At 42.1% G+C, this 15,891-nt stretch overlaps 1 long non-coding RNA gene across 1 annotated transcript; it reads left to right on the top strand.

Annotated features, from left to right (window-relative positions):
* Positions 1–4,414: 4,414 nt before the first annotated feature.
* Positions 4,415–14,084, top strand: LOC141744031 (uncharacterized). Its single transcript, XR_012587319.1, has 3 exons — positions 4,415–4,553; positions 8,238–8,349; positions 10,738–14,084. It is a non-coding gene; the product is annotated as an uncharacterized LOC141744031 (long non-coding RNA).
* Positions 14,085–15,891: the final 1,807 nt, after the last annotated feature.

Raw genomic sequence — 15,891 nt, 5'->3', positions numbered from 1 at the left:
CCTCGACCTGCTGGCCACACTCTTCTTGATGCACCCCAGGATGCCATTGGCCTTTTTGGCCACATGGGCACATTGCTGGCTCATGGTCATCCTGTTGTCCACCAGGACTCCCAGGTCTCTTTCAGCTGAGCTGCTCTCCAGCAGGTCAGCCCCCGACCTGTACTGGTGCATGGGGTTATTCCTCCCCAGGTGCAGCACCCTACACTTGCCCTTATTGAATTTCATAAGGTTCCTCTTTGCCCAACTCTCCAGCGTGTCCAGGTCTCTATGCATGGCCGCACAGCCTTCTGGTGTGTCAGCCACCCCCCCCAGCTTTGTGTCATCAGCAAACTTGCCTGGTAAGCCTGAGCAAGGCACATACATGATAATTCTGAATAATGCACCTAAATGCTACAGAGGGGCAGAATTTAAGACACGTTAGCATTGACTAGCTTTGACAGCTCCCCACTACAGAATACTGGCTTGCCTTCCTAGGAATAATAAATGCCTGATTGAAAGATTACATACATTCCTGAAAAGCTGAATCACCAGGGAGAGTTGTGGAGTCGTAAGGCAGAGAAACTAACTCAGTTTCAGTGCTGTGTTGTAACTTAAAGGAGCTGATGAAACCTAGAAATGTACAAAAGAGGCAGTAGTGAATATGAATGGAGTAATTTAACCTCTTTATACAAGGCTGGAGAGAACAATGTTAGGACAGCCACCTGAACACATACAAGGAGGGAAACTACTGGCTGGCTATTAATTTTACAGAAAAGACTTTCAGAACCTACTGTGAATTTTAAACTGAAAATGAGTGAAGGGCTGTGCTGTTGTAAAAATCAAATATGTTACTGTGAGGGATAACAAGCCTGTGAAGTAATCCTTATGCTCTGTTCAGCATTAGGAAGGTTTCGTCTAGAGTATTGTGCCCCATTTTAGTTAGAAGATTTACTTTCTAGTAGTAAAGATAGCGAGGCGTTGGAATAGATTGCCTAGAGAGGTTATAGACTCTCCAGTGGTGGAAGTTTTTAAGAATAAGTTAGATAAACCTGGATCAAGAATGTGTACAGCTGATCCTGCCCTGAAGTAGTGGATGAACTGGATGACTTTGCCTAGTATCTTCCCAGCCCTATTTTGTAGGAACACTATGAATTTTACAATTATGTGAATAAAACATACAGTTGCGATGGGAAGTTGAAATGTAGGAGAAAGTACAGAAAACTGAAAAATCTATGTTGAAAGAGTCATGTTTTTAGTAAGACATTTAAAAAAGTTTAGGCTACTTTCCCAAAGAAGTTGAAAAGTATCTTGATTATTCTGTTGAAGATGAAAAATACATGTAGAGAAAATGCTAATTCTGAAACCATCCAGGTAGGCAGTGAAACACAACAAAAAAAACACTGGCTAGAAGCTAGACAAGACTGGAAATAACGCCAAGGTGTTAATGAGATGTTAACCACTGAGGCAAACTGGCAAAAGCCCACACCAGGATTTGAGGCAGAGACATTTCTGAAAGATGTGTTTTGGGGAAGGTTCACTTCAACAAAGACACAATACATAAGTACAAGAAATACAGGTATTTTTGTATGCGGATTGGATTGGATTGGATTGGATTGGATTGGATTGGATTGGATTGGATTATCTAATGGTCCCTTCCAACTTTATATGATAATTAACCTATGCAATACTTCTCTGAAATGCCTTGGTGTATTCAAAGTTTGATTTTCAATCTTCTGAAAAGTCTTTAAGACTATAGCAATATCAACACTGCTTCAAACACTAGCTTTCTGCTAGAAACAGAAGGGAAAAGAAGGGTTGAAGATTCTCTTCGCCAGTAATATAACACAGTCTGATAGTTTCTGTTCTGCAATGGTGTAATATCTCAATACTAATTCATAGAGCATAAAAGAACTGTTTGCAGGCTATGGAACAATTCCTCTTGTTTTGGAATGAAAAAAACCAACCTCCATATGCTTGCAAGGCAAAGTATGTAACCTGCCTTGAAATTGCCAATATTTAACAGATTATATTTGAACTTTTATTTTTTGTCTCAGCATGGGCCCCATTATAGGGAAGATGAAATTGGGCCCAGAGGGAAAAAAATAAACAAGCAAATCCCCTATTATTGGCACTGGTTTCACTGGCATTGCAAGTTTTCAGTGTTTCTCAGGATCAGGTCCCTACATTTTATGTTCATCTTCCTGGAAATATCTCTCTAAGTCTAATTAGTCTTTAACTTGGAAATGACAGCAGGGGAGCTATTCTTTCTAAAAAACAGAAAACAAGCTTGCATCTGTTTTGCTCTGCAAACTAGCAGAGCTCCGCGCTTAACAGGAATAAAAATAAATGATGAATTTCATGCCCTCAAAAGAAAAACAACCCCACAACAAAACCTTGCTGTTTCAGTGCATCACAAATGAGATATCTTTACTTGCCTAGAAGATACCAGAATGTTTTAGCAACAAAAATTCCAGTGGGATGGGATGCTTAATCCCCATGCTATAGTTTCCAGTTCCATTGTCATAAGCTCTATCCATGTGCAATTTTTTCACCTTTTGCATTTTAGGCATAGTCCACATTTTTCTTTGCTGTTTGTCCATGTGGGCACAATGGGAGGCACATTCTTTCACAGCAGATATTCTACTGTAGTATAGACTAAGGAGAGAGATGATTTTTAAATGAAAGTTTGTCACAAAACCCTCATGAATATATTCATAAAGTCAATACTCCTATAGACTCTGACCTTCAAAAAAATTCTGAATACTCTAGATTAAGAATTCAATGGACACTTATGGAAAGAATGTAATTGTGATTCTAACTTTATTAGGTAATACGAGAGAAACAGAAACATTGGGCAGAGGAGGAACTGAAGCAAAATACATATACAGGCAACATTCGATAGAGGAGAGATGGTATGAATATCTACAGAAGATAATGACACCTGCTGCCATTCCATACAGAAAATAGATATCTAAAAAAATGGCAGGATCTCAATGGGAATAATAATTAGATTCTCCTTGGCTTTGCAGTTTTGGACAAATAAAGGCCAGTATTTACCTATTCAGAAAAAAGCACTACTCACAAGTTAACAAATATAGGTCTCAGCCCTAATTAACCTGCACAGAGTATGTCTTTCTCTATGTTGTATTATTTTTGCTTCTAGCGTTAATTTCGCCTTTTCTATAGCTCTGTAGAAAACATCACTCCATAAATTTGCCATGATGGATTATTTACACTGGTAGTCCTTAAAAAGCGTGTCAAACTCAAGTCTGATGAAATTCCATATGCATATTTGACTCAAAAGCCTCTCTCCATTAACAGGAAGCAATTGTTTCTGCTAATTTAGAAGCAATATAACCGCTGTAAACACAGAATAAATATTTTCTCTATAGAGCCTGCTGTACTTTCTTGACTTAAGAAAAGGATCCAAGATTGTGACTGACTAATAAACCCCTACAATGGAACAATGCTCAGAGGAGATGGACAAGGGAGATGAGCTCAGGGAATAATGCAGGCTGTAACTGCCCACAGCCGCTGGAAAGAAGCCGACTGTATCTCAACACAAAGGGGACCTGAGGGTGGGCTTTGTTTTCGCCGAGCAGCTATCAGCACTTGAGTGGATCAACCGGTGGGACGAGTGTTTCTCCCCGAGTCCATTAAAGGGGCGTGAATGCCTCCCCGGGTTAGCCAGGCCAGCGTGGGGGGAGGACAGGGAGTGAATACGTGGCTCCGTTTAACGTAGAGCACAAACCCCGAACAATTAGCAGAAGTATTGCGGAGAGAGCGACGAGCTCCCGCGGGATCCAGCCCGCCTGCTCCTCCCAGGCGGGGCCCTGCGCGGTACCGGGGCCGCTCCTGGGAATGGCGCGGGCGGTGGGGTGCTACTGCAGTACCCGGGCGTTTTCCTTAAGCGTTAACTTAACGGCTGTAATTGTGATTTCAGCGTATTTTGTATGACTCCGCTAAATCAGACATCCCGTGTAACATTAACGGTCCTGAAATGAGTAAGTTTGTTGTTACACCCTTCACGCATGGAGTATCTAGAAGAACCAGGCTGAAGAGCACTGGACTCTGAAAAAGACTGCTCTTAGTGCTTCACAGTATGAGAGGCTGCGTGATGGACTGACCCTGGGACTACTCATTCTACAATTCCTAGTGGCATACTCATTTCCCTTTTTCTGTACGTAGGAGACAACAGCTTACATGGATATGAAGCGTTAATAGTAAATAAATTCAGTATTTCATTAAGTCTATTAATAGAGAACCACACTATTTTTAAAAAGTAGCAACGCGTAGCCCATTTACTTCACCTGCTGTAGGAGCATATGCGTGGTAGCCAAAACAGAGCCTGTAACGTCTCCGTATTAAAAACGTGTTAATGAGCGCGCCATTAACACTAGCTTGCCTTGCACCTGAGTATAAGCATGCTAAAAGAGCGTAACTAGAGGTGGGTGAGTGCTCCGCAGCGCTGCCGTGGCAGAGGCAGGGGCGGCTTTGCATAAGGATGGGGGCGATGGGCCCGCGGGGCGGCCCCGGGGGCGCGGACCGGCGGGACCCCCCACCCCCGTGCCCAGGCAAGACAAAAGAGAGACAGATAAGCGGCATCGGGAGCAGGGGAGGGGGGGGGCAACAGCCTAGAAAGAGCGGGTATAAGCGAGGAGACCCAGAGGAGGAGAGGGAAGACCCCGGCTCCCAGCGCTGCGGGGCCGCCGCCGGTTCGCCCGGGCCGCCGCGGGAGGGTGTGCTGAGAGAGGGGGTAAAGACGGAGGTTCGTTCTTGTGGTGGTGCTTGATATTGTGTAGGAATTGGTCGCCAGCAGTAAGTGTGGTGGTCATGAAGGAATTTTTATAAAGGTTTAGCTTGCGAGTTGAAAAAGTGGCCTCGTTGGTCACACTAATCTTTTTTTTTTTAAAAAACTGATAGATGATATATATATGTCCATATATTCACGTGCAAGAACAATTTACGTGTTCTAAGACAGATGCTTTGCAGACGGTTGTATCTGTTTGCCTTGCTCCACCCGTCCCCTGCGCGCCGTCGGCAAACGACCGCCGCGCTTCGCGTTCCTGGGAGCCCGCGGTCCCGAGGGGCGCGGGGGAAGGCCCTACCCGGCCCCGGCGGCGGACGGCGCCCGTGGACAGGGCGGGTAAACGACGGCTGCCTAAAGCTTTGGCAAATGTGGCAGAGGACGTGAATTCGTAACGTTTTGAATGTGTGCGAACAGAGTTCCGAGTGAGGGTGTTACGGAGTTGGGGATGTTTGTGTTTTTCGGAAGTGCTGCATGTGTTTATTTGAACTCTTAAAGAGAGCGCTCAGTCGGTGGTACTCGGCTCTTTTTTTTCTCTTTTTTTTTTTTTCTTTTTTTCCCTATTTATAGTTTTCCTGCCAGAGTTAAGAAATCTCTTAGGAAAGCTCTTGTGGATAGTTTGTCGTACCTTACAATCTTTCTGTTGTGGCCTAAACTTTGTCCATTGTAAAGGAAAAAAAAAAAGAAAAGGAGCAACGAGGGCATTGAATGCGCGGCTGGACTAACAAGCCTTGGGGGGTGCGTGGTGTGTCCGCGTGTGTTAAAAACTAATTAAAAACTAGGAGCATTTTGTTAGTTTAGGTAGCCCTGTATTGTTTTACCTGGACGGAGGAGCGTTTGTCATCAAGGCCTGGATTCCCCCTCTTTCCTGAGGTGAAATCTCATAGGGAGCTGAGAATGAAAGGCTTGTCCAGGCAGCAGCGGATCACGAAGAGGGAACTGCGGATCGTGACTGGGCTTGGGAAACCGGATTCTGTTTTTCAGCCAGTTTTTCAAAGTCTCAGGTCTGCCTTCCCCAGGTGCGTGGGGACAGGAGGAGTCGGAGAGGGGATGCAGTGACATGCGACAGAACTGAGAAACATTTCTAGGGAGGCCCTGAACTCCGACCTCTTGCCGAGCAGTGAATTAGCCCTCCGGAGCTGTTGAAAGGTCTGCCAGGGCATTATGTTTTCTGCTTGGGACACATAATGGTTCCCTCAAGGCGGGCATCCCTGCAGAACTGAAATGTGACTGAAGTGCCAGGATAAGCAGTTTGCAGTATTATTCCTAGGTCCAGACGAACAACAGGAAGGGGGATTTGGTGCCTGCTGTGTTCCTGTTGCACCTATGGCTTGGCGCTTGAGTAGGTGTGCGGGGGACGGCACCTGTTCCAGCCGGAGTGTCCTGGTTTGAGGTAGAACAAACCCCATTTTTTTGTCAGTGATCTTACTTTTTCAATTAAGTCTCTTCTAACTGACTGTGCTCTCTAAAATTAGTGACGTATTCTTCAGACAGTGTCTGGTACTAGCAGGGATAAGGCCTGACGTTTACATTTAACGCCAAGGAATGGTACGCAGAGAGGCTCCTGCTTATACTTATTGGAATGACAACCAAGGCCAGCTGACTTTGTTATGTACCAATTTGGTGGGTCAGAAGCAGAAGAGCATAGAAGGGTCGCACCCGCAGGGAGGAGCAGGCGGGACAGGTGACCCAAAACTGACCAACGGGGTATTCCATCCCATCTGCATCACGCTCAGTATAAAAGCCAAGGGATCAGAGGGATCAGCCTCTTCCTTCAATGGCTGGTGTCCAAGGAGGACTCTGTCCATTCCGTTCCACCGTTGGTCCCGATCTGTGCATTTCTGAATCCGGTTCTTTAATCCAGTTCCTGTCTACCACTGAGTCCAGTCCCAGCGCTGGCCGGTGACATGATCGTCATCCTGGGAGCTTGATATTGATTTTTGTATATATTTAATTGTCTTTGTACTATATTTTATTGTTAATAATAAATAAAAGCTGGTTTAGGGGTTAATAGAGAGCATCTGTCACTCGTTTAGTGGCCAGCCCAGCCTAAAACCTTGATACTTGAGGAACCTGGGTTTGGTGGAACCCCAAGGTGCAAGATCCCTCCAGGGGCAGGACAGGTGGGCAGGAGGGTGGAAGCTCCCCCCCCCCCCCCCCCCCCCCCCGTCTCCCTGACCCTGGCCAGGTGGGGGTGCTCGGGCAAGGCCTTGTAGCTCCTGATCTTTCTTGCTTGTTTTTAAAGACTATATTTTTAGTACAATGTACTGTAAGAAATAATTATGAGGACATACTGTGCATGTCAGTTACACTGCCCAGAAAAGGAGAATAAATGTCTGTTCAGACCAGGTAGAAAGTTTCTCCTCCTCAAAGTCAATGTTATTTTGAGACTTTCAAAGTTTTCTACCTCCATTCTGCCCGTGCATTTGCTTCCCTCCACCGCAGGACTCGCATGCGTCTGCCTTAAGATAGCTCTTGCAGTAGTGTGCTAAGCATGCCTTCCTTTTAAAGGCTGATATAGCATAACAAACTGTATTTTTCAATATGACTTGCAGTTGGTAATAGAGGAGTCTATAGCTAGCGCAAGTGACAGTATTTGCTGTCCAGCAGTTCTTATATATTCCCCAAAGTTGAGCTCGTAAGAGCTGCCATGCTGGCGGAGACTGAAGATCCACCATCTCAGTTTTTTGACTCTGACAGTTCGGTATTAATAGATTTCCAGTTGTCACAAGCTGGGAAAGCACTCAGCTTTTCAAAAATGCGAATTCTAAATTGCAGTGAGGAGAAAAATATGTATTTTTAACTCTATTGCTCTTACATATTACACTTAAAGTTGCGGTTCTGTAATATGAGAATTATGTAAACAGCATAACAGAACTTCATGGGTTCATGAAAGAGCTGTTCAAATGCTGTAAAATTGCATTATCATTAATGAAATAGTAAAAAAGTGCTATACTTTTATGTACTGTCCTTTTCTATTAGAGTGTACTTAAATTCTATTTTAAAACTTTTGTCTGAAATAATCGGACTGAATTGTAATTTTATAAAGTAAAAATACATATTTGTGAAATTCCGAGGTAAACTGCCTCTCAAAATACACTCAATATTACGTGACTTGTATAGATTGTATCTCATTCAGCTTTTAAAATGAAAATCATGTGGTGTAAGTCTAACAACTTGTAAATGGTGCTTCATAAATTGCAGAATTATTACCTACTGTGTGTTTGGATTGCATCCAAGGAAGACAGAAATTCTAGATAAGTGATAATGAGATTTCGGTGAAAACTGGTGGTTTCAGAGCCTTGTGTTGATTGGGTTTTGGAGTAATTCCTGTTTGGTGTTTTGGGTTTGCTTTTTTGTTTGTTTTGGTTTTTTTTCTTTTTTATCTTGTGGTAGGTAGCAGTAAAGTATGTAATTTTTTTTTAATTCTTCCTTTTTGTGACATATACAGGTGACGCTTCTTGATGTGCCTGTGTTTTGTTGCCCTTGCCAGTCCATCAATACTCTTTTCCTGCTGCTGCTGACTCGGAGATGCAAGAGTAGATTTGATCGACCTTCACCAGGTACTAAATACTAAGGCTCAGCAATTTCTGCACCATTTGGATGTGGGGAAGAAAGGGCTACCCACTACATGGATGGTAGTGCTAGAACTAGAATGCTGTTGCCTGCATGTTACTTTGGATATGTTTTAATATAATGATGAACAGAGGCAGGGTTAGCTCTGAAATACGGGAGGAGACTGACAAACTGGGAAACTTGTGGATTGACAAGACACTGTCATTAATTTCTGAGAAAAGTAGGATGCGTGTCAATGGAGTAATTAGCCATGCTGTATAGGCATGGCAAAATGTCAAGGTACTCGGTGCCAGCAGGTTTTTCAGACCTTGCATTCCCTTTTTGTGTCAGCCTACGGAAATCTGCAGCTGCCACACAGCTCGAGCTCAGTGATGGTTATTTGGGTAACACTGAACGGGTAAAGCTTGCTTGTCACCTAGAAATAGATGATAGTTCTTTAGGAACCTGAACGCTTCAGACGGCAGAGATCGTAACAGCGAAGGCAGTAATTCTGCAAGAGGAAGGTGTCAGCACGGAGAAGCAGCGCCAGCGGCTCAGACAGTTCTGCTTCCAGTAGGTTGGGTGCACCTGTGGGGCTTATGCATCTGGAGTTGTAAGCTGAAGGCAGAGACGTACAAAGGACAATCGTCAAGGGTCCACATATCGTGTAACTGTTCCTGCATAACTCGCCAGAAAAGCTGGGTCGGGGAGCTCAGTGCGGGCAGCTGTTCCAGCACGCAGTTTCCATCTAGGACCACTCAGCGGCTGAATCTGAGGTTTTTATCCCTAAGGCAGCAGGGAAACTATAGAAATGTCAGGCCTTTGACTCCTCCTTTCTGGGATAATAATTTGTCTATAGTAAAGCTTTAAAGTTTTGCTGTCTTAGCGTTTCCCAAAGTGCAGTCACCTGCAGTTTTTCATGGGCACAGCTCAGAACTTTAGGGAGCGATAATCTAATGAGGGATTTTGTGAAGGGATGATGATGATGAGCTATGAAAGTATCAGGAACCTATGAGATCCTTGTGACTGGTATGCAAAGTGAAGTAGGTCAGCCTTAGTACCTACAGGAGGGCTTCTTTCCTTTTACCTGCCAGGTGGGAACTGGAGGCCTGAGCATGCCATGAATTATGTTGAAAAACAGAAAAAACCTCACTGAATAAAAGAGAGAGGCTTAAGGCTGTGGCGTACAAGTTGTCACAAAGTAGAAAGCTAGGTAACTCAAATCTACAAGTGCACTTTGATGAAAACTTAAATATAATATGATTAATTCTGCTTCATGGACTGAAGAACCAAAAGTCTGAAGGAAAAAATGGAAATGAAACTTTTTTCTAAAATTCATGTGGAAAACAAAGGATTATTTGTACTGGTTTGAGTACTATACTGAGACTGTCCTGACCAAATTGCAGTTTCTGTTAAGAAGTACTTTGCACAAAACTTTGTGACCATTCCTGCTTACAAATTTAAGATACAACTAAATCTTATACATTAAATCTCCTGCATTAAAGAAATAATTACACACATGATGGATGAGTTATCTCTTTCTGTCATATCTATGCTCTTGGTGAACATTCATGCATTTCGACATCGGTGTCATTTTTAAAGTAGAAGGATTGTTATCTGCCTTACACAAGTGGAAGCTCAAAAAGACTGAGGACATGTTTAAAAAGTAACTTCCATTGGGACTTGGAAGTGTTTGCAAATAAACTCTCCAAGTGATTCACCCGAGAGCGCACATGGGAGGAAGTGACAGAGATGGGAAGTATTGACTCAGAAACCTTTATTTGGACTCTCTAAAATTACTTAGCATTACTCGCAGTAGGTCTAGGAGCTAGTACGAGTATCTTAAATCCACCATTCTTTAAATTTGAATTCAAATTTGACATAGCAGGCTGTAGACAATGTAGATTCTGTAGAGGAAAAGCGATGCATATTCCTTTGTGTTGGGATGAAAGAACGCTCCTCTCGTGGCATTTTGAAGTTACCTCAACTCCATAGGCAAACATCTGTGCCTGCGTCAAATTGGGAGTAAGAATATATACAATATAGTGTTGCTCTTTGATCCATTCTGGAGCACCACAGCAGCGTGAAGAACCAGGGTGAGATGTGTGCTATTTCTGAAGGATACCTGATCTGACTTCTAGTGATTTGAAGGCATCAACAATGATTGGTATCTTCCCAGGTTTACAGAGCCTTTAAAGGCTCTGCAGTGACCTCGCTGAAAATGGCAGCTCCTGTAAAATTATGGGAGCCTTCCAGCTCTCAGATTAACTGGCCGCAGCCTAATTTTGCTAACTACTCTGCTTATTCTTATCTCCAAAGTACCGGTACTAAAGAATTAAGTTTGCTATTTGAAGACAATATCAAATTACTTTTTTTTTTTTTTCCCTAACCTGCAGTAGTTGATAGACTTGAAGAAAAAAATGGAGACTCGTGAGCAGGAAAGGCTTGGGCATATGGAAGAACACAAGTTGTCATCAGGAGATCAAAGAGAAAACATACTCCACAATGGTGACCTAGGTTGTCAGAAGAGTGAAATGTCTCAAAATACCAGTTTGAAAATATCCTTTGAGGGTGAACAGACAGAGGTGTCTGGGAAGAGAAACAGTAATGTGAGAGACTTCCAGGACATTGAGGCCTCGGGAAGAGCTTCACGAGGACAGAGTCCTTACCAGTGCACTGTGTGCAGGAAAAGTTTCAGCAGCAGCTCAAACCTTCTCCGGCACCAGCGTAGCCACGCGACAAAGACGACTTACAAGTGCACGCAGTGCGGGAAGAGCTTCGGCCGCATCTCAGCTCTGACCCAGCACCAGGGGGTACACCGCGGGGAGCGCATATTTGAGTGTTCAAATTGTGGTGACCGTTTCACCCGCAGCTCCAGCCTCATTATCCACGGGAAGACTCACAAAGGGGAGAAGCCCTTTGTGTGCACACAATGTAGGCAGCATTTCAATAGGGCTTCTGAGCTGGTGGCTCACCTAGCATTGCACACGTGACTTCAGCGTGGTCCTTTGTGTCTCAGCAAACTGGAACCACAGACATAAAGGAGAAGCAATCCCTCTGTAGGACCACATAGCCTCTAAAAATCATTTTCCATCTGACGTGCCTTAAAGATATGTGCAGGTAATACGTAAGAGTGGCAAACCCAAAAAAAAGCAGCCCCTAATCCAAAGAGCCTAGTTAGAATATCAATTAATTGCTAAAATTAATTTTAGCAATTCATGCATAAGCCTCTGTTGGGGTGGAAGTAGAAGTTTGTGTTTATTTAAAAGACAGAGAGAAATAGGATAGGTTACTGTCTGAGATGAGAGCTGGGAAATTTAATGATACAGTTTTGGTTCTGAGTTCAGGTACAGGATGACCTTGTGTTAATTACTTTGTCTCTCTGTCTTTATGACTCATAGTTTGAAAAATAATTTTCTTTAACTTCACTTTCTCGGTGTAGAGTGCAGACTAATGTGTGCCCAGTCATTAGAGATAGACGAGTTTAGTAGCTTAAAGAGCAACTTGTTCTGAAAGTAGATGTCCCTGTCCTCTGCTTTTTAAACGAAGATTTTCTAAAACTCTGGGCTTTAGAAGTTCTTTCAACTTTTAATGGAATTTGTGTTCCTAACTTCCAAAGGCACTTCTAAATACTAGCCTTTTGTAATCACCCAGGACTTCTGAAGGGATCAGTGCGGAAATGATCCATTCTTTCCTGCCCAGTGCTTATAGATCTGCATATCTCCTTGGCATCAGCAGAAGGATTGGTTCCTAAAGTTAGGAGTCTTCTACTAAAAGTCTTTGTTTCCTAGCTTAAATAATATCGACTTGAAGAAAAAGGAATCGCTTGAAAATAGGACTTAAATCTAGAGATGTGAGAGTAGTGTCTCTGCTATTATGATAAGCATCAGGATAATCAGACTGAAGAGGACTTTCATTTTGTTGTACGATTACACACTGAGGGGAATGTCCCATCTTCCCTGTCCCCTCTTGACTTTCACCAACTGGGTAGTTTCTCCACAGAAATCAGACCGCATCTTACAGGTCCATGGAGATCATGATATTGATTTAAATATTTTTATTAATTGAAGGAATTGAACTCTTTTCACTCAGATTAAAGGATGGAGAGAGATCCTAGGTTGCCAAAGCATGTTAGAGAAGTTGCCATTATTATAGCCTGTGTTCTTGATGTGAGTCCCCCTTCCTTTAGGGCCATTTTGGCATTTTTGTGGACACAATTGGTAGTATTAATACTAGAAGACTATTTTTGTATATTAATAAACACAAAATATTTTGAAGCTGTATTTGTTTTTCCCTTCTTTCACAGAGCTTGCCATCCAAAGTGACTGGAACAAGGATCTAAATCAGGAGATGCTGGTATTTTTAAAAACTGATTTCTAAGACATAATGTTATCTTTGACTCGCCAGTCACTTTGTACATGTTATTAAAAGCCTGAGTTTGTGTTCACTTAAGCTTCTAGTGCCTATCTGTCTCCACGTGCCTGTTTTTTCCAGTGGACCCCCAGTACGTTGCATCCTTTCATCTTATTCTTGGCATTCTCTGCTCTTCCGAGTCCCCTTACAAAAATGAGAGACAAAACCGACAAGTTGGGCACCTTCCGGGCACTCTCCTATTGTTTCTTTTCCATGTTGAAATACTTTCTCTTCCTTTTTTCCCCACATCTTACCTACGTCTAACTGACAGTGTCAGATGTAAAGTTCGGTAGCCGATAACAGAAAGAATATTGTTGGAGTAGACAAGGGAATGCGGGTCTTTGTAGCTGCTTCAGAAAGTGGGTTGTTAAGCTGATACTATTTGTGGGAAGGGGAAGCTTAGATATCCCAGGTTCCCAGTTGTAGGATGGTAAATTTGACATAGTCCAGGACTCCCCGTTTGTTCTCAAAACTGTTCTCTTGAAGTCCTTAGTGCTCAGTTAAGCTTAAGTAGCAGCACAGTGGCAGAGAGAAATCCTGGTTGATTTGGACCAGTGAGTGGGCATCTTTAAAAGTCCGTCTGAAGTCCTATATTCAGACTCCCAAAGGAGAACGCAGCATGAAAGTTTGAGCGTATTGCTCTCAACGTGAACTTGCTCTGTTCTGAACCAGAGTTAGTATGTAGAACTAGACACATTCCAGGTCTGGAAGCAGTAGTAATACAAAGACTTTTCTTGCCAGTTCCTGAGGAAAACTAGCTCTTTCTCTTACTCTGAACAATGGCCTTGTGCAACAGTTACTCTATTACTAATTTAGTTCAATTTAATTCCAATATAGATGGTTGACAAATTGTCAGTTAACCCAGACCATGTAGAGAGTTTGAGTGCTCCAATATTTCACTATAAAGAATAATTAGGACAAAAAACCATCTTACTGATGGTACCTTAGAAAACACCAATTTTAAACTAATATATCATAAGCTGTTTATTTAATAGGTTTCTATACAAATTCATTCAGTGCTGAAGAACTAAGGTTATCTGACTTGAGAGTATTTTTTTCATAAAGCAGCACTGAGGACAGGAGGAAGAGGGAGACTTCACTCACTGTACGTGAACCCACTGGTGCTTGAGATAGGGGTTAGCCATCAGCCACTATCTGTTCTCATCTCAGCTGGATGAACTGCTGTCTGAGGTGATTCAGCAGGTTTTTAAAGGAAGTTACAGAAGTGTCTGAACTCATATTCTTACCAGTGTGTATGATGTTACCTCTCTCTGGTCACTCAGATAATCTGATCAAAAAGTAAAGGACAAAAGAATTGTCATTTCTACCACCCCGGTAATTTTCTGGATGTTTCCCTTCTTATTGTGTGCTGTCAATTGCTGGGATAAGGCCAAAACTGGCGTTCGCTCCTTAGGAGAAGGCCCCTAAAGCTTGAAGGCAAACATGGAGGGAAAGAAAAACTTAGTTTAGACTGGAAATTACCTAAATATACATACTCTCAGCACCTGAAAAGGCATTTTGCATAAGTGTTGGATAAATATTGAAGAGCTACTATCTGTTCTGCCTTTAACCATGTAAGCAGCAAACCAAGTGAAGGTTAGTTTGTGATACAGGAAAAAAAGCATCCACATGTGTGAAAGGACTTTGATCTTTCTATGCAGCTCTTCAGTGGTTAAAAACATTCTTTCCAAGTATATTTTCTGATTACTGAAGTCTTTTTTTTACGTTAATTTACAGCTACCACTTCCATATGTGTATATTTTAATGATTTGCTCTTCCAAATGATACTTATCAAATTAGCTTATTCCAGAAAAAGAATCCATGAGGTAGTCTTGCTCAATCAGCCTTCTTTCTCGAATTACTTCCTTATCTATGAAAATGCAGTTATAGCTTTTGATTACTTTTAGATAATTAAATAATGACAAAAGTGCCTAATTTATTAAATTAAGTAGCTTTAGCTCTTACTGCTTTTTGATGTATGATCTTAACTCCTATTAACACAGTTTTTGCTTCAAATATTGAAAGCAAATACCACTTTTTTTTATTTGTGTGTTATGGACTAGATCCTAAAATAGTATAAAGCTTTTAGATTATTAAAGTAGATTTTGAGGAGTACTGGAGTCGTGTCTCTGGCGTCGAAGTTGGGTGTTTCTGGGTGCTCCCTGCTAACCACCCTGTTGCTTGGCAGCTCCTCGCCTCTCCCTCCCTGTTCGTAGCTGTTGCAACTGAATACGAACTGAGAACACAGAAGTTTTTTCTTTATGGATGAATTACTGCTGACTGATAAGCTTATTAGTTTTCATATGCCCACCTAAAATTCTTAGTATGGTCTTAGTTATAGAATATTAACGATTGCACAGTGGTTTTTGGGTTTTTCTTTGGGTTTTTTGTTTTGTTTTGTTTTTAAGTTATTGGTCTCGTTTGATTTGAAGGAGTGAATTCAAGCAAAACATTGAGTTTCTTTCTGGTTTGGGTTTCAGTAAAAGAAAAGAAGGGAAAAGGGGGAAAATAACTATGCGGGGAAAACAAAGAATAAAATCGAGATTCCAGTAAGAAGAGAAAAAGTAATTAAAAAAAGGCTACAAAAGAGAAGATAAAGGAAAGAAGCAATTAGATTAAACCCTCCCCAATATAGACTTTCTTCTCATTTACATTAATGGAAATCTACTGCAACTCCAATGGATGTTCTTATATACAAGTGACTTTGAAAGGCCGTGTGAGTAACGCACATTTTCTGCGTAAGATTTGAGATGTGTGTGGCCCTGGATGGGCCACAGGAGAGGAAAGCCTAAAGCCTGAAATCCTGTACCTCCTTTCTGTGTGAATAAATCAGGCCCTTAAAGGGAGGAAAGGGAGTACTAGCTACCATTTTTATAAAATAGAAATAAGAAGAGTACATGTTTTCTGTCCAATTTGTTTTAAATTACTTCTGAGTAGTCTGTTGAGGAATAGAAAACAATCACGTTGCAGAACGACTGAATATTTATTGGTGTAGACAGTACATACTTATACAAATGTATTGCTGGAGATTAGAAGTTACGACTGAAGTCTTGAAGTACCATACTGTGAAACTAATATGCTGATGATGAGGCCCAAAGGATCTCATCTCAGTTTGAATTTTGTTACAGGGAATTTCA

The sequence above is a fragment of the Larus michahellis genome, chromosome 5 (genome assembly GCF_964199755.1).
Source record: "Larus michahellis chromosome 5, bLarMic1.1, whole genome shotgun sequence".
Classification (NCBI taxonomy): domain Eukaryota; kingdom Metazoa; phylum Chordata; class Aves; order Charadriiformes; family Laridae; genus Larus; species Larus michahellis.
The sequence above is the reverse complement of the archived record's forward strand: the minus strand, read 5'-3'. Positions and strand labels throughout refer to the sequence as shown.